General features: G+C 44.2%; 1 protein-coding gene across 5 annotated transcripts in view; it reads left to right on the top strand.

The window, feature by feature from the left end:
* MID1 (midline 1) overlaps positions 1-23043 on the top strand; it is a 335146-nt gene that overhangs the window by 89177 nt on the left and 222926 nt on the right. The window contains exon 1 of one of the 5 annotated variants that reach the window (XM_054007922.1): positions 4355-4373. The exons of 3 other annotated variants lie outside the window; for them this stretch is intronic. The gene's annotated coding sequence lies outside the window, so the exon portion shown is untranslated. Of the gene's footprint in view, positions 1-4354; positions 4374-5483; positions 5555-23043 lie in introns of those variants that run through there. One more of the 5 variants, XM_054007939.1, reaches the window with a different exon arrangement.

Genomic DNA, 23043 nt, shown 5'->3' on the forward strand with positions numbered 1-23043 from the left:
ACTTGCATTTCCGGGATCCTAAAAAGTATCAATATTGTGGCCTTCTGCAGCACAGTTATGTTATGTGGGGGGATTTAGGTACCACTCAAGGAAAAATGAAATAGTATTTAACTTGGTAGGATATTTCAATGCCAACAAGGAAACCATTCCAGTGGTTGGTCAGTAGCAGCACCACAGAGGTAGCAGAGGAAGACCTGCTTCATGGCATAGATAGCAGTCAAGAGCACTTTGACTTTCTCGGGGAAAGGGAGGAATGGGCTCTTAGGTACGATGAGGCATTTCAACAAATGGAGATGCAGCACCGGCAATGGGAGCATGCACAGAGAGAAGGGGATCATGCAGGTCCTCATCCAACTGGTGGCAGAACACTTTTGGGGTCTGCCTCCCGTGGTGGCTGCCGCTCCTGTATGGGAATGGGCTTCACCTCCTCCTTCTCTAGCTGTCACACAACCTTCTGCTGAAGTGGTGAATCCCACTGCTCCCTAATGGGAAGGAGCATGTTGGATGCCCGACACATCATTCTCCACTGAAACTCCTCACAGAGAAACCACCCCCCAAGCATTCAGTGAGGGAACAAGGAGCCTGATCCACTCCCTGTTGTCCAACCTGTGTTCGTCCCTTGACCCACACAGAAGATGTCCATGTTTGTACCCCTGCACAATATTCTGCAGCATTCCCCCACCCCTCTATGTCTCCTGGCCCTTCCCTTCTCCTGACATGTCCACAGACATGGTTTACCCACTTTTCTCAGTGAATTTAACCTTTTTAAGGCTCATTTTTTTCTTGTTATAAATCCCTTTAGCTCTTTGTTCAATGTATGCCTGTTCCCTGAGAGCTGAACTGGTTTACAACTGATCAGTAGATGCCAAGGCTTAACAGCTTCCAAAGGGTGATAGCCACCCACTTATATATTGATATGGATTTCTGAAATCAAAGTGGTCTGGCACTGAAGGGTTGTTGCAAGTTGCTCAGACAACTCTGTGAAGGTCTGCTTCCTCATTCAGAAGTTCTGCAGCCACTGGTCATCATCCCAGGTTTCCAAGACTATCTGGTCTCATCACACCATACCGGTTTTCTGGGATCAGAAATGGTGGTCCACCCATAGGCATTCTGTTGCAATCCTGGGACTTAGCACTTTCCTTGGGACTACTGGAGATTTTCATTCTCCTTCTGGGTCAGTCATCTTCACCATCTCAAATTTTTATGGACCGATTCTGCCCAGTATCCAATGCTGAACCACACAAGCATTTGTGCTTTGGACAGGAGCAGAACCACATCATCATACACTTGCTCCATGTCTCCAACACAGCTCGGAGAAATGGCCAGGAGCTGCTGTTGCCAAATGTGTGAAGGCGGCATACAGTGCCAGCACTTCCCAGAGTCTCCTGTGTTGAATAGAACTCTGGGATACTGCCATTTCAGGGTTGGTGCTACTATGCCATCCTGAAAAGGGTTAGTGTGTATGCAGCACACTGGTATATTCCTGTGCACAGCATGTACCTGTGCCCACCTTGGCATATGTGGACACTTGGTATGCATATGGGGAACATCTGCTAGCAATACATGGATACGTAACCAGGGAAGCGCACAAGCATAGATGTAGCCTAAGCATAGTACAGAATCCTAAGAGGAGCAGGAGTGAGGCTGGGAGGGCTGAACTATGGCCTGGGAGCTGCAGGGGGGCTGAAGTAAGGAGGGTGGGAGCTGATGGGGTGCAGGGGTGTGTATTGATGGTGGGTTCTGAAGAGATGGGGTGAGTGCTGGGAGGGTGAAATGAAGGTGGTGAGGGTCTATGGGGTAGGGGGACTGAACTGATGCTGGTGGTGGTTATGGGGGCTGGAGGACTGAACTGAGGGGAAGCTGAATTGAGGTGGGTTGGGTGGGGACAGAATTGATGTGGGATTGGGGCACTGGATTAATTGCTGGGCAGGAGAGGGGCAGATGTGAGGGTGAAAGCTCCTGTAGCAGGGGCCAAAATCACCTTATCCAGTACATGTGGGAGAGTGGGCAACACTAATTGTTGCATGCACACACCCTGGGATGGGCAGGGGGAGTTCAAAAATTCAGAGACTTGACCTAAAAACACAATATACACTTTAAAAAAAAATCTCATTTGGGGGCCAGTCTCCTGATTTTTTTTGGGGGGGGGAGGGGGTCCAGCTCATTTTTGATCTCTTGAAGTTGACAATACTGGGTTCTTAAGTTGGTGTACCTATAGTTTGGGACATTTCCTTCTTTAGAGACAGCAAGTTCCCAGATCCTAATGTCAGAGATCCTGAAACCAATGAGACCAGTTCAAAAGCTGCCATAGAGAGAGAAATGGTTCACAAGTGCAACTTCTGAAAGCCATCTACATAAGTGGTGAAATTCACCCCATGCAGAGAGTCAGTGCAAAGGCCTTGTACTGCTTAAGTCCCACTGAAACCCTCAAAATGAGTGGGACTTAACTGTATGTAATGCTTGTGCTGGTCCTCCACACAGGGATGAGTTTCACTCACATAGAGCTATGTGAATGAAACAAAACATATCAATATAAAATATACTATATAAAGCCCATCAATTTTGCTTTGCTGGTATTAATCACTCCATATATTTGATTGTCTTTGAACATTTGTGTGAACAAGTTTCTGTTCATTAGAACTTGAGAAAACAAAATCAGGAACACTCACCTGAATACATGTTTTCACTAGAAATGTTATCAGAGTCACTTTGAAAAGCTTCATATCAACAGAATAATCTAAATGTTACAAAAGTTTGTGGCTAACTTGTGACTCGAAAAGACTCATTTTTACAAAAAAATTTACATGCCATCAGGGAACAGAAACAATAGCATATGACTTAGGTGGCCAACAATATGGTGTGGGTAATGGACAGTGAATGCTCAACCAGTTCTCAGACAAACCATAAGCTAATATTTGTGTTTGTAACTAATTCCTCAAATAATATAACCAAATGTGAGCTATTTTGGGATGGATGACTTCTTATTCAGGACACGAGCTAGGGTCTCGGGAGACCTAGGTTTAATTCCCTGCTCTGGCACAGATTTTCTGTGTGGCCTTGGGGAAGTCAAATAAACTCACTGTGCGTCAGGTCCCCCATCTGTAAAATGGGAGCTAATAGCACTTCCCTACCTCACAGGAATGTTGTGACGACAACATTACAGACTGAGGTGCTACAGTCCTATCAGAATGGTCATATAAGTAACAAAGTTAGACATATAGATAGAAATGAACAGTCCCACTAAAATTAATTGGGTATCTCCTTCACTTGAGTAACATTACAAGATTAAGTATTTGCAGGATTGACCCCAAAATTATAGAGAATTTATTGGAATGGAAGTGTCTCATCTATTTCACTGGGATGGTGGCAGCGCTCAGAGTGAAGAAACGCATATCATTTTGCTGCTGACATTAGATATGGAACGGATGCAAAAGCCCTGTATCTTATGGTTCTAATATGAAACTGCAATTCCATATCCATTTTACCAGTAGATGATTCTGTGAGGCAATGATGCTGCATGAGATCTTGAAAAGTAGAAACGGATGTTCAATGAGGTAAAACAAATCTATGAAAGCTGTAAATAAAATAACTTAGTTAACTATAATGTTAAAAGTTCATTTTAGTGTGGAATCTATGCTTGAAATAGTATGGTGCCACTAAATTAAATTTTAGTACATATTGTTCCTCTGATATTTTACAGTTACATTTTAATGATAATAAGCAATCCCATACTGGGACTTCGTATGGTGCAAGAGTTCGCCACACAAATCATATTACAGGATGGGGGCCTTAGTGAAATACACAACTGTCCAAGGTTCCTGGTAAAGCCATTAAATTAGTAGCTAAGAGAAATTGACAGAGGTCATCGTTCAAGTGCCCTTGATGGTACACGAAACAAAAAAATTCCTTCTTTCCTTCCTGGCTGATGATGCTGGTTTTTTGGGCCAAAATAAGCTATGTAGTGTGCTACTGACACTAGCCCTCCTCCTTGTAATGTCTCCCTAGTCACCTCTTACTCCCACAGCCTTTTCCACAACAATCCCAGAAAAATGTAGAGAAAACAAAAACCAAAGCAAAACAAACAAACACCCTCACAACTTTGGTGAGGTAGCAAAAGGAAGTCTCAGCCTTTGCTACATAGGTTTTGTTTCATTTTCATTGTTAAAATTGTTTTGTGTGTAGTAGCTTTTTGTTTTTGTTTTTCCCTAGATAAGCCATAATGGAGGATGGGATGGGTGAGGGGGGAGTCATAGCTAATGAAGTCACAACCTATATTGTGAACAGAGAACCTCATCCATCAAACCGTCACCTCAGGTTTCTGTACAGGGTCACAGAAGAACAAAGTAAGCCTGTGTCAGGTTGAAATAGCATTGGTAAGTGTTAGTGTGTGTGAAGCTGGTGGTTTGAAGTCTATTTATTTTGTCTGAAAGGCACAAATGGCATGCTGCTGAGAAAAGGAACAAGCAGGGGGGAAGTATCCTTATCAATTATTACTAGAAGACTAACAAACCGACATTTAAGCTGTCGAATTGTACCATCTGCTTTTCCACATCTTTTGATTTGTTTTGTGGCAGCTGTTTATTTCTGAGCTTCAGAGAGAGATGGGCAGGTAAAACTTATGTTTCCAATTAAAACAACAATGTTTTTGAACAAAGCTCTAAAGACTTCTTGAACTATGAAGAATATGCTGAGGATGAGATTTGATGTATATGGCATAACTTCAAGGTGCATTATCTGGGAAAACCAAATATAGGTAATTTTACATGTAGTTAGAAGTCGGTGTCAAAGTAAACTTTACATAATAGTTTTTTCTGCTTGTAGCTATTAAAAACATTTTAGGAAGTTTAGATGTTTTAATAACTCACCGTTGATTTCAGTGATTCCTAATACATTTTTGATATTATTTGTTAGGATTTTTTTAACTTCATCTTTGTTGTTATCTTTTTTCCAGGGTCTTTATTTGAAAAATAAATAAACAAAAATTAGAGCCATTAGCAGCCTTAGGAAATTCAGGTAGCTAATTTTTAAAAAAAAAAGACTAATTCTTTAATAGACTTTAACTGAGATGTAAACAGGGAACTCTTAGAAGTATCAAGGGATGTATTTATTTCAGAAATTAGTAGCTGAGATGTTGATGAATGGAGATGCACACTTTTTTATGGCTTGTCAAGAAGCACTCTTTGTATGGCATTTGGTGCCTGATGTCCAAATGACCACACTGTGTAGGCGAGTTTATTTGGATACCCTCTCTGAGGATTAACATACTGCAATGGTTGAATGCCAGCAGAATCTCTTTTCCCCCCCACCCCCCAGGAGAATGGTTTCTGCTGAAGTCATTTGGTGTGTGCTTTTTCCTGTGTGAGGATTAGGGAATAGGAGAATGGCTTTGTGAGGAGATTCGGAGAGAGGGAGCTGAGGAGAAACTAAACACAGGGTACGAAAGACTTTAGCCTTTCAGAGTTCTTTCAGTCAATTCATTCTGGGAGACCAATTGCATGTGATACAGCAGCTGGGGTTTTGTTTTCTTTTCAGCTATATACTGTAGGAGAAGCTGGTAAGGTTATTTTTTTCCCCTTGTTCTACTGTTCCATGATGCTGTTGTAATTGCTTTATCGAAGTGATTGTTTCAAGAGGAAGGGAAGTTGGTTAATGATGCTGGGGACACCCTGCATTGTCTCTCCTTTGTACAGCTGCTTAGTTTGCAAAGAGGCACTGTTTACAGTAAAGGGGCCAGTTTCCGTAGAATATCTTTGCTATTTTTTAATCAAAGTTGTTTTAGCCTCTCTTTCTGCAAAGCTGGTAAAAATAAACAAATAAATGGAACTCAGCTCTTCAGTAATGTTTGAATTTATAGAAAGCTAATTTGGGGGGGAAAGCTTTCATCTAAATGCTAAATTTGAGATGTTTGTTCTTCGTTGATGTTTTCAGATTTCTCACTTTTCTGGATTAATTCCAAACCTCTCCTGGGTTTTGCATGAGGAACATATATTACAGTCTTACTTCTCACATGCTCAACCTAGACAACAGGGGACACTTGCTCTGACAACAAAACAAAAGCAAATAAATTTCTCTAAGGAAGGTGAAAATGAGAAATACAAAAAAAAAAAAAAAAAAAAGCTGTGGGGAGGAGGGGATGGAGGGGAGTCCAAAATGACCAGCTGAATTTTTTTAATTATTTTGTTTTAGTTTAAAAGAAATTGCAAAGAAATCCTCAACAAGGACATTAATATTAGACACCTATTCTTACCAAAGTGCTTGTGGATAATGTAAGATGATAAATACAAGGCTAAATAGAAAAAATAAGGAATCTTTCAGAGGAATCAAAGTACACAGATTCACATATAGTCTAATTACACCCTCTCAAAGAGGCAGTTTTCAGATTCTTATTTGAAAAAAATATTAGCTATCCTTTCCCTCCCCCTGCCCCACACATTATTTTTAGAATAATGACTTGTGTTTGTCTGCATCTTTTATTTCCTTTCATATCATCGTGGGAAACTTTAGCTTGAATTGCTTGAGGATACGTGAACACAGCTTGGGGCATACCATGCTTATTCCACAGGCAAGCTATGAAAATCCTTCCTGTGACTCAGATGAATTGCAAAGTCCATAATTACAAACAAAAGTTTCTTTTGTGGTCAGTCAAAAATCACAGACTAGGGAACTGGAGAATGATTGGCATCAGTTTTTGGAGTGATTGACAGAGAACCAGAAACTTGGTCCATGACATAGTATGTTGGTTTTTCAAGCAGTGTTGGTCTTTTTTTACTATTATTCATTTCTTTATTCCAAGTTTCCCTATTGAGTTCTGAATGCTTTGCTAAAATGGTCCTCTGTAGCTATTATTGCTTATAGCCTATGGATGTCTGTATACAATGATTTACTAATCTGTTGCTGCTGAAACAAAACTGATAATTGCATCATAATCAGAATGTGTAGATTCTATACACTTTACACACTTAGCTGTTGTTCCAGTTACAGAGCCCACTCTTATTAAGTAATGAAGTGCCAATGCCCAATCCTGCAAAACCATACTCACAAGGTTAGCTCTTACTCATGGAGCCGGCTCACTCATCTCAATGTGGTTACCAGTATGAATAAAGGTTTGGAGGATCAGTTTCCTAGCATTAATGAACTGGATTAGGAAGTGAGCTGTTACTGTGGTTTTCTTTGTGGCTTCAAAACAGAAACATCTATTAAAATAGACACTGATGGAATCTGTCATGGGGGCCCAATGAATGTCAAGCTCACTGGCTAAATATTAGAGTGTTGTAGACTTTTGACTTCACCATTACAGGGAAATGCTAAAAGATCAAGCACATTTTGCAAGTTTACCTTTCTTTAGAATACTAACAATTTTGGCAGCAAGGGAAACATAATTCTTCTATCTCTCTGCATTCTACCACTAGATACTGTGACCCCAGGGTTAGCAGTGTAACTTAGAGCTACTCTCTAGGAGGACAGAAGTTAAATTAGTATAGTCTTATCACCTACCATTGGAGTCCTTACTCCTCCCAACTCCTAGCAATAACTCTCAGTGCTGCCAAATGGCTAGATGCATTATCTTTTGGCATCAGGATCTGTTTTCAGCAAACTGACACATCAGGTTAGGCTTCTGGCTGTGGTTCTAAAGATGGAAAAGTAGTTTAACTCCAGACTGTAGAGCAATATACTGTTTATTATTTTCACATCACTGATTTCAGTGTGACTACTTCTGTGAGTAAAGGTTTTCAGTATCGGTACCCCAGTCATGAAGGAACCAATCTAAGTGAGCAGTTACTATGGCTCCTTGGTTCTCTGCTATAGTGCTGTCCAAACTCTGTTTCATTAGTTTTCATTACTCAACAGCATTCTTTAATGTATGAAGGTAAAAATGAGGCTCTGTTGTAAGTTCTTCCCACATATGCATAGGTCTGCAAAATTCCCATGGAAGAGAAAATGTGGTAACATTGACCCAGTGAACCACATTAGCTGCTATTTCTGTCTATGTTGGAGGTAATGTAACTGCATTGAGTTAGTTGGTCCCAGCAAAAAGAGACATAAAATTATCTGTTTGAGCCTATACTTTGGCTAGTTCAACATCATATCACAATGCAAAAATATCTGTTTTTTTCCTATGTACACATTATTGTTTAGAAAAGTCGGGGGATCCAAGGCTAGGTGAAAGGTAATGTTGTTTTGTGAGACCTGTTATGTTTATCATCCGGTATATTACATAGGAATGTGGTTGTGTAATTTAAAGTACTTGCTATGTTTATGATCACAGAGAACATGTGTGAGAGAAGTCCTTGCAGCTCATGGTTTCCAATCCTTCTAAAAATAACCACCAGACTCCCATGTCATCATATCTCAGGCTAAATATGCTGTAAAGAAGTTGTGCTTTCATTATCCAAGACTAGCAGAAACCACATCTGGTCTCTCATGGGAAGTTGCCATTTCACAAGCACTAATCCACCAGAGGTCCAGTCCGATGGAATAGGGTAAGAATTCGGGAATACAGTTCCCAGTTGCTCATGTAACAAAACAAGAGACTTTGAATATTGCTGTAAAGTCAATTCTATCACATTGTAATGTGGTTTTTTTAAAATTGCATCTGAAAATGGTCAGCAATTACATTAATCATTCTTATTAACAGAACTTATTTATAGCAATTTTCAATCTTTTATTTTCTCATCATTCAAATGGGGGCTGTATTCTTTAATTCATTATCTATTATCAGAGCTCCATTGTGGCAGCTTCCTATATGATTGTCAATTATTCTTTTTGGTACTTGACAGATATGGTCCTGGAGCTTTAAAATTGCCAGATGTTCTATACTGTCTTTTTTACAGGAACCCAGTGTAACTTGATGAAAATCACCTTGCTGAGTAAGTGATCAGCCACAGGATGGGTGGAATTTAAAGTTTCTGGGACGGTATAACTTATTGTTGAGGTTCTCAGAGCTGATGAGTGGATTTATCCACACAACTCACATTAATCTGTATGCATGTTGTGTGACTAAATATCATGCCTAGCCATCTTGGAAAATGTGTATTTGGGTGTGGGTGTGGGTGGGTGTGGGTGCACGCACACAACTTGCACTCCTTTGTAATTAGATGTGGTGAGTATCCTTTATATTACATTTCTGTGTCCTTTAGGAAGATATCACCATTTCCATTGTAAATGTTCAGGATTTAACAGCTTGACTATGAAAATTCATTGCAGGTTAAAGCTTTGCATAGATGATAGAACAGTCTGGACACTGTCAAGAACGCATATTTGATACAGAATTGAATTACTGAGACATGTGAACTTAATGTAGAAACATAACCTTTACTAAGACCAGGACTGAAATGTTAATGATCTTTTGTCTAACACTTCAGGGAAAGACCACCAGTGATCTCCTAGGAGAAAAGAGCTATTAACTTGAAAACATGTCTTAGGCTGGCCAAGCTTTTTACATTGTTAACTGTCATCTATGTAGGTACATACGAACTTTTGAAGTTCTCTCAACTACATATGAAGAGAAAAATAGAATGGCGTGCTTTTACTTCCATGAAGAAAATGTATCTCTGAGATACTTCAGTGCTAAGACCAGGAAGCTAAGGGACAGCCTGTCAGTCAGGCCTTGTCTATATTCGGAAAATCTGTAAGAATTTTTCTGTACTGGTGAAGCTTGTCCAGTGCTACCTATTGTGGCTAGGGTGTAGGCTGAGGCTTTGTAACTCATATTATGATCAGAAAAGTGTTAAAAGGCATTGTGACACTCCTCACAGTACATTCTGGACTGTTGCATAGCTGTGTTTCCTCAGTTCTCCAACCTGGAATGCCTTTTACACTGTTTTACTGATGAGCAGTCACTCCTGATCAGTTAACTACACAGCCTCTAGCATGCAACTTGCTCTCAGCTACATAGTATTGAGTGCTATTAGCTAACAACTTATAAATTACACTGCAGAAAAATAGCAGAAGATTCTCTAATCCGGGGTCCCCAACGCGGTGCCCGCGGGTGCCATGGCGCCCGCCGGGGTGTCTAAGTGCACCTGCATACTGGCCAGTGGACGAGCATCCACCGAAATGCCGCCGAGAAGCAGCGTCATCCAGAGGCGTCACCGCCAAAATGCTGCTGATTTTTGGTGGCATTTCAGCGGCGACGCCTCTGGATGACGCTGCTTGTCGGTGGAATTTCGGCGGCGACGCCTATTGACGTTGCCACTTGTCGGCAGCATTTCAGTGGATGCTCGTCCACCGCCACAGTTCTCCGTGGCTTGTCGTCTGATGAAAAAGGTTGGGGACCACTGCTCTAATCCAAGACCTTCTCCCAGAAATGTGCGTCTTGTATTACTTAACACCTTGTTGAACAATGCAAGCTCATATAAAGTCCATCATTCCATCAAAGGAAAATGCTATGCACCAGCTTTGTTAACCCCACACACTTTATACCAAAAACACTGGTTAGATAAAACAGTGAAACAAGTTTATTAACTACAGAAAGAAAAGAGACTTTAAGTGACTACAAGTATTGAGGCGTAAAAGTCAAGACTGGTTACAAAAGTAATAAAAAGATAAAATGCAAACTAAATGCCTAACTTAACAAACTAAGTGCAGGGTTTTTCTCACCATAAGCTTACACCAGTCAGTACTGGCTGAAAAGCCTCTCAGCCACTCCTCTCCCAATTCAATGGTGCTTCCTTTGTCTTTCGAGTGTTATAGCTGCCATGGGTAGACATGGGGGGAGAGAGAGAAGTGATTTGGATGCCACTGTCTCTCATTCTCTCCCCTCTTTGCTGATTACCCCCAGCTGGGGTGCAGGCGACAAGTAGTCTCTTGTGGACGTGAGGTTGGAACCATGCCTGTGATGAAATGTAAATTTCTCATTCACGTCTTCTCGTTGTTGGGAAATGGCTGCTTAAGCCAGTGATAGCTCTGGGTGTTTGCCAAAACTGGTTTGGAGCTGCTTTTCTTAACCTTGGAACATGTTATAACAATGGTATACAGTAGAATTCTGTAATTTCACATAAAATACTGATACACATATTTTATGAGGACAATAATGTTCAGCATTTCAAATGATACCTCACAAGTCATACTTCCTACAAAATTTATCATAGTCTTGTAAAAGTGGTGAATGTAATGGTATAGACTGTCAGAGGCATACTGGTAAAAATGCCTATACACTGCTTTCACCAGCTCTCCCACTATCGCTAGCCCCTTTGTAGCAGCGCTGTGTACAGAGAAACACAATTTCCCCCATTGTAGACATGTCCTAAGACAGTGGTTCTCAAACTAGGGCTGCCCTTGTTCAGGGAAAGCCCCTGGCGGGCCGGGCCAGTTTGTTTACCTGACACGTCTACAGGTTCAGCTGATCGCAGCTCCCACTGGCCGTGATTTGCCGCTCCAGGCCAATGGGGGCTGCAGGAAGGGTGGCCAGCATGTCCCTCGGCCCACACCGCTTCCTGCAGTCCCCATTGGCCTGGAGCGGCTTTCCCTGATCAAGTGGTGGCCCTAGTTTGAGAACCACTGTCCTAAGAGACTGAATCCTCCAGACTGCAAGGGCCAAATCTTGCAAGTATTTAGGCACTTGAATAAAGGCACCCATCTACATAAGTGCTTGTAGGCTTTCCTGAAAGACTGGATTTGAGAGTTATATGGCTAAGGCTGTACAAAGTTTTGGACCAGATATGATTTGACACTGTAACATTCTGTTGGGTTTGGTCTTGAGTATTTACTGTGGTCTATCCAAGGAAACAAGGAAAATTAACTTCTGCTCCCTCCAAGGAGACCTGAAAGGAAGTTACAAGATATTGTACCTGGAACATATAGTTCAAAGCCTGGGCAAAAGACTGTCTGCCTTCAAGAGTTGCTGTCCAGATGCCAGCCATGGTCAGTAAAGATACAAGAAGAAGGCTAGGAAACCACTAGATGAGACGAGTCTAGAGGACCAAAAACTGCATAAGGTTTTGGCCCTGCAAAAGCCTTTTAAAAATATTTATAATAAACTTCTTTTATGGTTAGAAGAAGGACATTTTGAAGTCAGTAGCTTTGACTATGTTTAGTGGTCAATAATTTATAATGTTGATTAGTGCCTTAGGGTGTTTTGGAAAGAAACATGTAAAAATAAGTTATTTTGATTCCTATCATGGTTATTATGTCAACAATGACATTTTCCTACAGACATTCAGGAGGATTTTTATCACACAGAGTGCCGAATAGAAGGAGGAACTTTATTTCTTGTGTAAGGTTTAATTTCCATTTTAGTTTTAGGAATAAGATGAATTGGGGACAAGTTTGATATGGGGAATTCTGTGGTTGGTTTTGATATGTATTAACATCACCTAATCTGTGGTGACGACACAGGAAAGGAAACAGAACGCCAGGTCTGTGGTAGCTAGAGAGCTTTACAAGCCTCTTGCAAAAAGCCTCCCAGGAAAACTTTTCCTGGGGTTTTTATTTCTCTCCTGGCTTTGTTTACAACTCTTCTTAGTGGTTACATTCCTGCGCATAGAAACGCCAGGCAGTATACATGCACATAAGATAACGAACCCATCTCTTGAGCGCGTGAACACCAGCTGCGAGGGTACAATCAAATCAGCCAAATAAGTTTCCCAAACACAAACGCTGGATTGAAGGTCACTCCTGCCTCGTAGCCATGGGAGCAGTTTGCCGCGCCTGTGGACTGGCGATTCGGGAGCTATGCATCTCTACATCTCCCCCTGTTTTATTTTATAAATGCGGTGTTTAAACAAAACACTCTCGCAGGGTAGCATACACAATGCCACTAGATTGGGTATACATTAAACAAAGCAGCAAAGTAAAACGTCAAACATCAAAACTAGGACCCCATACTATAAAAGGGTCTTCATCCACTCTAAGGGTGGCTATAACTAAATATAATCCTACCAAGGAAGAAAAACGTCTTGGCGGATGACTTAAGCATAGCATTTCAGCATATCAATTTGCTATTGCATACAAAACTATTATCAGCAAGCTTAAAACAGCACATTTCTTTCACTGTCTCACACCCCAGATGTTGCTGGGTGGTTTACAGACAGGAACAAGGCAGGTACTTAACAGACCTTGCATTTCCGGGGCAACGGCCAGGCAGAAATCAGATTGATTTAATACTTCTGCCAGGTGGACCCAGGTGTTAAACTGCAGCCGCTGCTCCATCTGGGGTTCGCCTTGGCAGCTAGGGGCCAACAGGAAACTCCCCAATACACACAAAATAAGGAGTGAATTAGCATTAAGGCAAGCTAACAATGTCACAAGGTAATTTTCTGCGGTAGGTTCTAGCTGCTGCTGCACTCGCAGCTGCTCGGCCTGCAATGAAAGGGCTTTAACCTGTCCCCAGGTTATGCGCTGCGGGGGCCCCCGCGGGGGGCGCTGGCGAGGATGCTCGGGATCCTGCAGATGTAGGTTGAACTGTGGAATGGGGTTCGATAGTCCCTGGTGCCAGGCCATCGCCGTGCCACGGGCGGACGTTACGCGCCGGGACCCACAACGGACCTGTAGGAAGAGAAACGGCAGCATGCCCTCGTCCCCACGTTATAAGGGGCACTGGGCCATGCCACTGAGGGTCTGGGGCCTTGCGATATTTAACAAAGGGGCGGGGCAAGGCCTGGTAGCTGCGAAAATGACATTCTGCTGCAGAGTAGTTGTCAGTCAAATTCAAATGATTCAGGGTAAAAAGCACTGCAGCCAGCCATTCCTGGCGGGGAGGAAGGCCTACGGGAATCCCCCCTTTCTGTTTTTGGCGGACCAGGGCTTGTTTGAGCGCACGATTGGCTCGTTCCACAATGGCCTGGCCTGTGGGGTTATACGGGATACCAAACGTGTGGACAATGTCCCACGTGGTACAGAAGGAGGCAAAGGCCGAGCTACAGTAGGCGGGGCCGTTGTCGGTCTTAAGATGGGATGGGTGACCCATGATTGCCATAGCGCGAATCATGTGATTAATAACATGACGAGAGGCCTCACCCTTCTGGGGGGGTGACCCACACATAATGGGAAAAGGTATCTACACACACGTGAAGATACTGCCAGGGGGCAAAGGGAGGGAAATGTGTAACATCCATTTGCCAGAGCTGGTTGGCCGAGGTTCCACGAGGGTTAACCCCTACCTCCGGGCTATTGGAGGGAGAAGCGCAAAGGTCACACTGGCGAACAATGGCCTGCGCCTGATACAATGGGAGAGTGAACTGCTTGGCAAGGGCCTTGGCGGATTGATGAAAAAAGGCGTGGCTTTCGATTGGGGAGGAAAAAATTGAGGCCACCGATTTGACCGCCTGGTCGGCCACCATGTTGCCTTCTGTTAATAGGCCCGGTAGTGTGGTGTGACTGCGAATGTGTGCCACAAACAGTGGGCTAGAGCGGGAGGAAAGGAGCTGTTGCAGGGTAAGAAAAAGGGCCAACAAATTGTCATCACAGGAGGGCGACACATAGGAACCTGGAAGAGACTTAAGAACATTAGTAACATAAAGACTGTCAGTAATCAAATTAAAAGGGTCATCCTGGAAGCATCGGCAGGCCAGGATGACAGCAGCCAACTCTGCGCGCTGTGGGGAGCGCTGAGGCAGGGTAAAGCGGACTTGCCAAGTGCCTTGCACCTGCCAGCTGACCGCACCTCGTGTTGGGCCGCCGTCCGTAAAAAGGGTAAGTGCATCCTTAATGGGGACGGTTGACAAGGACGGCCGGAGGTGAAGGCAACGTTGTTGTAGGAATGAAAGACGGGGGTCAGGGGGAATGTGATATTTAACTTCCCCAACATAGTCAGCAAGAGACAATTGGAGGGTGGCACTGCAAGAGACAGTGCGTTCCCAGTCTTTAGCCGGGATGGGGACAATAATGGCAACGGGGTCCCAACCCAAGAGGGTACGGGACCGTTCTCGCACTTTAAAAATCAGCTCTGCGGCCTGTTGAGGGAGTGTCTGAATAGTATGCGGAGGGGAGTGGGTCAAATAAATCCATTCAATTAAACGAAGACGCGCTGCCGCCCCCTCCTGGGCGAGGACAGCTGTCGGTTGTGAGAGTGTGGGAAGCAAAATGGCAAAAAGGGGCTGTTCCCTTTCTCGGCGGTCGACCCACACCTGGGCCAGGGTCTGGTTAATGAGGGTGACCGCTTGGCGCTGTTCCTGGGAAACGGGAATGATATCTCCGGGGAGACGGCCCTGCCGAAGGCCAGAAAAAAGAGGGGACAGCATGGAGGTAGTCAGAGGGCAAAAAGGACGAATCCAATTAAGGGACCCCAATAACTGTTGAAGCTGTACAAACGTAAGAGGGTTGGGCAATACCAACTCGGGACAAACTGGACGGGCATATGACTGGAGCATGCGGTGACCAAGATACAAAAAGGGTGGCTGACGCTGGATCTTGTCCGGTGCCACAACCAGGCCACACGCCGCAAGCTGGTGGCGCAGTTCGTCCAGCCAGTCATCAGGGAGGACGGGGTGAGCCACCAGGATATCATCCATGTAGTGGTAAATTAAGGCATCTGGGTGTGCTGCGCGGAAGGGCCGTAGGGCCTGCGCAACAAAATGCTGACACAAGGTGGGGCTATTCAACATGCCTTGAGGGAGCACATTCCACTGATAGCGTGGAGTGGGCTGGGAGTGATTCAAAACCGGAACAGTGAAGGCAAAGTGCACCCGGTCCTCAGGGTGCAAGGGGATGGTAAAAAAACAATCCTTTAAATCTATTACAAATAACCGGTAATCACAGGGAATAAGGTTGGGATTAGGGGTACCACACTGCAGGGGACCCATAGGCTGTATAATTTTGTTAATGGCGCGAAGGTCCTGCAGGAGGCGCCACTTGCCAGATTTCTTTTTAATCACAAACACGGGGGTATTAAAGGGGCTAGTGGACTCCTCCAAACGTCCTGCCTTCAGCTGGTCATTAACCAAGTGCTGGAGGGCCTCCAGCTTTTCTAAAGGAAGCGGCCACTGCGCAACCCATACGGGTTCGTCAGTGAGCCAACGGAGGGGGAGGGCCGTATGCCTAATCATTGATATGGATGGTGGCAGTGAACTGTGTCAATAAATCACGGCCCCACAGGTTGAGGTGGACGGGGAGAATGATAGGCCGGATACGGGCGCGGCGGATGCCTTGGGGCGCCCTAACCTCCAACCATCGGGCACTTCGTTGTGAGTCCTGTGCCCCGCCCACACCCCAAACTGCCGGAGCCTGCTCTGTGGGCCAATGGGCGGGCCACTGCGCAGCGGCAATGACGGTAATGTCTGCCCCAGAGTCGATAACACCCTCGAACGGCTGATCGTTGAGGCAGTAAATGCGTTTGGGTTGGGGTGCTCCAATGTCTTTAACAACTGCTGCCACTTGTGGGTGAATAGTGCGCTGGTCGGTGGACCCGAAGCCTCCGGTTCGGGGAACGTTTTTTCCCCCTGCCGGAAGGGAGTAGGGCACAAGTATGAGTTGCGCCCAGGCATCTCCCTGAAACAGCCGTTTCGGGAGATGACTCCACAGTTGAACATGGATAATTCCACCATAGTCCGAATCCACCACCCCAGGCACCACAAACAGGCCCTGCTTGCTGGCGGACGAGCGGGGTAGGACAAGGCCCACCATGCCCTCCGGCAGCGGGCCCTGAATCTGGGACGGCATGAGGAGGACCTCCCCGGGGAGAGTGATATCCATATTTTCCTGATTAACAAGGTCAATCCCCGCACTGCCCCTTGTGGCGGCGGGGGCGTCGTGCACGGAGAGGGGCGCGGCCTTGGGTCTCGGGCTGGTCGCAGGCCCGCCTACTAGTTTCCCGGGGGGTTGTCTCGGTTAGCAGCCAAGACCCGGCTGTCACCCCCGGCCAAGCGACACTGCGCAGCCCAATGGTAGCCCTTTTTGCATTTCGGACACAGCGTGCGGGGCCTCTGGTCTGTCCGGGGCTTGGGTTTGTTTTTACACATGCCCCCCGCAGGGGCCCGACACTCCCGCCAAAAATGTCCGGGCTTCTGGCAGTTAAAGCAGTTCCCCTGAGGCTTCTGCCCCTTGTGCAGGGCAGCTGCCAGCAGGGCCATCTGATGGGTCTGAGTGCCTACGTCAGCACACGCCTGCAGCAATTCTGCCAGGGTATACCCGGGGTGCCCGACCACTGCCTGCATGGCACGGCGGCAGTCTGCATTGGCATTTTCGTAAGCCAATTTTATCATTAGTTCAGTCTGGGCTTGCGGGTTATCAATCTGCCTCTGGACTGCCTCTTGGAGGCGGTCAATAAACTGGTGGAATGGTTCGGTGGCACCCTGCCGAGTAACCGCAAAGGACTTAGAGGACTCGCCTGCAGCGGGGACCCTGCGGAACGCGCGACGGACACACTGGCCAATGATGGGAAAAGCTACCCGGGGCGTGCCCGCCGCCTGCTCGGGGATGCTCGAAAACTGCCCTGTGCCATATAACTGCTCAGCAAGATAAGCCCCCCCACCTTGCGCTGCTGCTGCAAGCGCCTCTCGCTGGTACTCGCTATCCCACACAACGTATTGCGCGGGAGACAGCACCATGCGACACATGTCTTTCCAATCTTGGGGGAGCAAGAAGTAACCGTTTGACACACCTTCCAAGATCCCCAGGGTGAAAGTGGACCGCACCCCGGTCTCACGAACTGCCTTGCGGAGCTCGCGCAGAACTGAGTAGGGGAGAGCCTCCCAGTCCACTATCTGCCCCCCATTTCCATTATCCCGCCAAGAGACGGGAAACGCCTCGAACCCACACTTGGATTCCTCATCGGTCAAGAGACCGGCCTCACGCGCTTGCCGCACCGCCGCGGCGACAGCGCCCCCCTGCCCGACCGGTAGGCAGGGGGGCGCCGCCACGGGCGGCGGCGCAGGGAGGGTCAGCTGTGGGCAGGAGGGGGGTGGCCCATCACCTGGGGGCAAAAGGGGGACCGGCTTGGGGCTGTTGGGGCCGATCCCCTCCAGTGCCTCCTTACAACGCTGCCAGAGCAGCAGGCACTGAACTGGGGCACGGGGTTTACTATACAAGGTGATCCCAATCTGTATCCAATCAAAAAGCTGCAATGACCCGCAGTCTGGATACCAGGGGCACTGGCGATCTATTTCCCTTAGGAGGTCCTCAATATGAGCGACCGGGACAGCGACACATGATCGCTGTCGTATAATCTCTTGTAACTCTCTTGCGTGCTCCTTCTGGGCACTGGAAAGTTTCCCCCCCATACTCACGAATAAGGGGCGGCAAACAGCCGCGGGCGCGCTCGGCGTATCCAGCCGGTGAGTAGAGGGGTATCACGTCGGGGTCACCAGCTGTGGTGACGACGCAGGAAAGGAAACAGAACGCCAGGTCTGTGGTAGCTAGAGAGCTTTACAAGCCTCTTGCAAAAAGCCTCCCAGGAAAACTTTTCCTGGGGTTTTTATTTCTCTCCTTACTTTGTTTACAACTCTTCTTAGTGGTTACATTCTTGCGCATAGAAGAGCCAGGCAGTATACATGCACATAAGATAACGAACCCATCTCTTGAGCGCGTGAACACCAGCTGCGAGGGTACAATCAAATCAGCCAAATAAGTTTCCCAAACACAAACGCTGGATTGAAGGTCACTCCTGCCTCGTAGCCATGGGAGCAGTTTGCCGCGCCTGTGGACTGGCGATTCGGGAGCTATGCATCTCTACACTAATCTGTGACTTACTTACTATAGTTTTGAAATTGAATAGTCAAATGATATACCCGTGTAGATGAGAGAAGAATTTGCTCAAGAGTGTCTGGTACATTTAAAAACAATTGGTTAAGTTTAGAAAGAAAGTAGAACCATATATTATTTTTTTGAATTACTAGAGGAAAGGGTGCAAAAGAAATACCTGTACTCAGTGAACATTCTGATCTGGCATTACTTTTGCATCCACAGTGCCCATTGATTGGTGTCAGTCAACCAATTGTCAAGGTATTTTTACAATTTGGGATCTTACAGAACTCATTTGTGTTTTATGGACATCCAGCTACTAGTGATGGCTTGACATATCTTCTTGATCTTCAGCTAGCTAAGGGATAGTAACATATAACCTATCTTAGATATTGACCTAGTCATGCTTACCCACCATTTGTCACCTATAGACATCCATGCTTGCATTAATGTTAGTGAGGCATGTTCAAGGAAAAGCTTACAGTAAGTGGCCCATAGAATTCTCTATGACTGGCCCTCGTCTCTGGAACTCATTGCAGGGAATACAAGATGCATGTCTTTATTTAGCCTGACTCAAGTAGGGATAGAACACACTTTCTCATATGTTATGCATTTATGTCTATCACCAGCCTTGATTTGTAGCTCTGCAGCCCAGGGTGTAGTGCTCGTGCAGAGGGGTTTGTCTAAATTTAGGAGTGTGTTAATTATTTTTATTTTATAGTAGTGGTTGAAGTTTCCCCCCTACAGTTTGAAGAATTATTTTCAAAATGCTAGAACTGCACCTTGTATTAATAACCCAAAAAAGGCCTTACCCCCCTAAAATGCTGACTAAAACCAGTTGGAATAGACTGCCAAGACAACAACTGTAGAGTGAGAGAGAGTAGGGGGGAAAATGATATTCTCTCTCTCTCTCTCTCTCTCTCTGTCTGCCTTTCTCTCTGTCACATCCTCACACACGGTCTCATTCGGCTCTCTTTTACTGTGGTTTTACATTGTTGACATCAGTGGAGCAACTCCTGATTTACAGTGGTATAAATGAGATTTGAATGGGGTCCATTGCGTTCCCTGGTTTCATATTACCATTAGACATAAATATGTCAGGTATGATGATCCTATTCTAGAGCTGAATGGGTCATAAAAGGACTGTTATGCTGCCCTCTGATATGTTCAGCAGGAGGACTGAGTCCTCTCCTTCCCAAACATGCAAGGTGGGATATCCAACGTTGGCATAACTCAATTCCATTGGAGTCAAAGGGAGTTTTACCATTGACTTCAGTGGGAGCATTAGGCCATTGTTGAGTACTTTTTGAAAATATCACCTGCAGACTTATTTCTGCAGAAATATTAGTATGCGTAGGTTGGGTGGGGGGGCATATGTGCTGTGCATACTAGTGCAATGTGTGGAGTACTTACTGCTCTCCAGGGTAGCTTGCTTGTCCACTGCAAATACAATGGAAGTTGCCTGCCACTGCTTTGTTTTCCCCGGTTTGCCCCTTGTACTTCTTGTTCTCTATTGGTGCTGCTACTCTTGGATTTTCCATTTATTTGGAGTCTATGTGCTCAGCTCTTAAGACTCTTGTGGGTGTAAGTAATATTTTTCCCACCTCAATATTTTTGCGTGGGTGTGCATGCCAAACATTTATTTCCACAATTAAACATTCTAAAATATAAATCCACTTATTGTTTGTTTTATGTCTCTCAGTAATGAGACATCAGATGGTAGGGCAATTGCAGAACAGAGTTTACCAATTTACATGCTAATCCAGCTGAGTTTGATGGAGCATGATTAGCATAGACTCAGTCAACATATTAGTTAGGTACAATCCCAGTATGCTGCAGTGGTGCCTATCACCCTCAGAATTTTTCCAGAGCAAATGCAGGTTCCTTAAAAGCTGATTCTCAGTGTTGTTGTTAAAGCTAAGACCTTAATAATTGGTTTAATAAGGGAAGTTAGTTAAAAAACACTCAACCTCACATAGAGCACCTGGGGCAGCACAGTATCTTTATTAGGAGACATCTGATTTCTCACTTGTATCAGAGGGTAGCCCACTGATAAATTGAACCAGGTGAGTAATTAAATAATAGACGTATCAAAATGAAGGTCAGCAAAAGGATATGATAGATCTTCTGACTTAGAACAAATGGTGAGAAAATAAATCTCACCAAGTGACATGCTGTCTAAACCTTGTTGGTTTTTTTTAAAGGTTTTGGGATGGTTTTATCTAATTATTTAATTCCACATGCCTTCAGCCACAGGAATCTCTCTACAGGAGACTGTAAGAAATCAGGATGAGCATAATTTGAGTCTGCCTTTGTATTTGAGGACTCTGCTGAGCTAGACTTCACCTCGGCTATTAGTATCTACCATGATATTTTGTGAATAGAAACACTGATTTGAGGTTTTTGTTTTGTCTGTTGTTAATTTTGAGGGTATTTTTAGGAATGAAGATTGAGTTTTATATACATAATTAAATGTATATTTATATACGTATTTTTAAAATGTCCCTGAACTAGACATTTTCAAAGTCCATGCTTCTGAAGATGAGTTCTGAGTGAAAATAGATGTTTAGAAATTTTCCTTGCTTCAACTCCTTGCTGAATATTTTTTCACACTGTAAACTGTGTGTAAATCTGGGGAAGGATTCTATGTATATTAAAAAAGCAAAAGCCCAAATCAGAAATATTTGTGCTCTGGGTGAAGGGAGGAAGTTATATTTTAATTTTAAAACCAGGAGCTACTTATATGGCATCATATATTGATGCTACTACAACATTACAAAGCAAAATGTTAGGGAAGGTAAATATATTCATTCTGTGCAGTTTCCACCTCTTCTTGCCTTCATGGCTGTGGGTGGAAGAACAGCTGGAGGTGATAAAAAGAAAACATCTCTTGTGTTCCATATTTGTCATTTGGAACTGAGATTTCAGGTTAGAACTCAGAGCAATCTGTGACCTTACACTTCCTTGGGAACATCATAATGACTATCTGCTTGGGCTCTAAATCGAGAGGTTTAAAGCCACTCTTTGTATGAGACAGTCGACACAGGGAATGCCTTTTGCATGGTCTATTCAAATACTACTCTCTGGCCTTCCAGCCAGGGGAATGACATTGCCAACTCAGACTGACAAAAAGGAGATATTTTATTTGGCAGATGAATCAGAAAATAAAGGAAGAGGTTTCTTATGTCTCCATCTAGAGACCCTTGTAGCTAGAAATGTCTAGAAGTTATAAATTATATTACCTGCCAGTGCAGATCATAGAAATTATTGATGAAAATGACCCACGGACACGCTTAAGCAGTTCCTTCAAGTTCTGGAGATATTCTGTGGTCTTGATGGTATTCTGTGTTTTAAGTATAGGAATTATCTCTGGAAACCTTTACTGTCTCTAAATCCAGAAGGAACTTTTGAATTGGCCACTCTGCACATTGCAACACTATCCAAACTGGAATTCTGCCCTACCCTCTGAAGTCACCTACCCTCTGAAGTCACCTTTGTCACCTCTACTTACTCTTTCTAGTGTTTTTATTAGACAACCCCATTATTATTATTATTCAGCCTTTCCACTTATGTTACTGTATTTCTCTCCATCTGATATGAGACTTGAATCATCTGTTTTTCATGGCCAGCTAATGACAATTTCAATGATTACTAAACCACATTGCTGACAGATTGCTTTAAAATTAACACAACACTGAGTGAGTCCCCAACAAATTGCCAAACTTTTGTAATAGTACAAGCACTTGAAGTAGTAAATTTCAATTATGTAACATGTTAACAGTAAGAAATATGTACTTTTATAAGCTAATTTCCCATATACAAATCTAATTTCCAGTGGTCTATTTTCATCAGTTTTAGTGCACTATTTTTTCCGAGAGTTTTGACTCTTGGAGAGTAATGCAACCAATAAAAGGAACAAGCCAAAACAGGGATGAAGCAGCCTAAGAGCAGTTTCTTCCCAAGATGTAGAAACGTCATGTGTCAAAATGAATGAACAACATTGTGTTGAATAATTGGAGACTACCCAGGGCAAAATGGCTTTAGGTTTTGGTCATTTACATGACATTAATATAATGTGCTCCTGTAAAGACATTTCACCAGCAGCAGACTTACATTACACTGTTCCAGATGATTAGTGCACTATCATAAACAAAATCTCCTTATTAATATGTAAGATGTTCCAGTTGTCATCTTTGTTGTTGTTTCATATCATCCAGATTTCTGTAAATTTTCTTCCCTGTCTTTTTCTCTATAAATAAATCTTTTTTTTTGGGGGGGGGGGGGGGGGAGGGGAAGAATAAACATGGAAATTATAGTTGTTTACTTAGTTGGAAAAAAGCAAACACATGGGAGAGCTGAATTATATACACCAATTGTGGGAATTCCAACCACAGAAGTTGCATTAACTTAAATGGGATTTTTTAACTT

This window comes from Malaclemys terrapin, chromosome 1, assembly GCF_027887155.1.
Source record: "Malaclemys terrapin pileata isolate rMalTer1 chromosome 1, rMalTer1.hap1, whole genome shotgun sequence".
In the NCBI taxonomy this organism is placed as follows: Eukaryota; Metazoa; Chordata; order Testudines; family Emydidae; genus Malaclemys; species Malaclemys terrapin.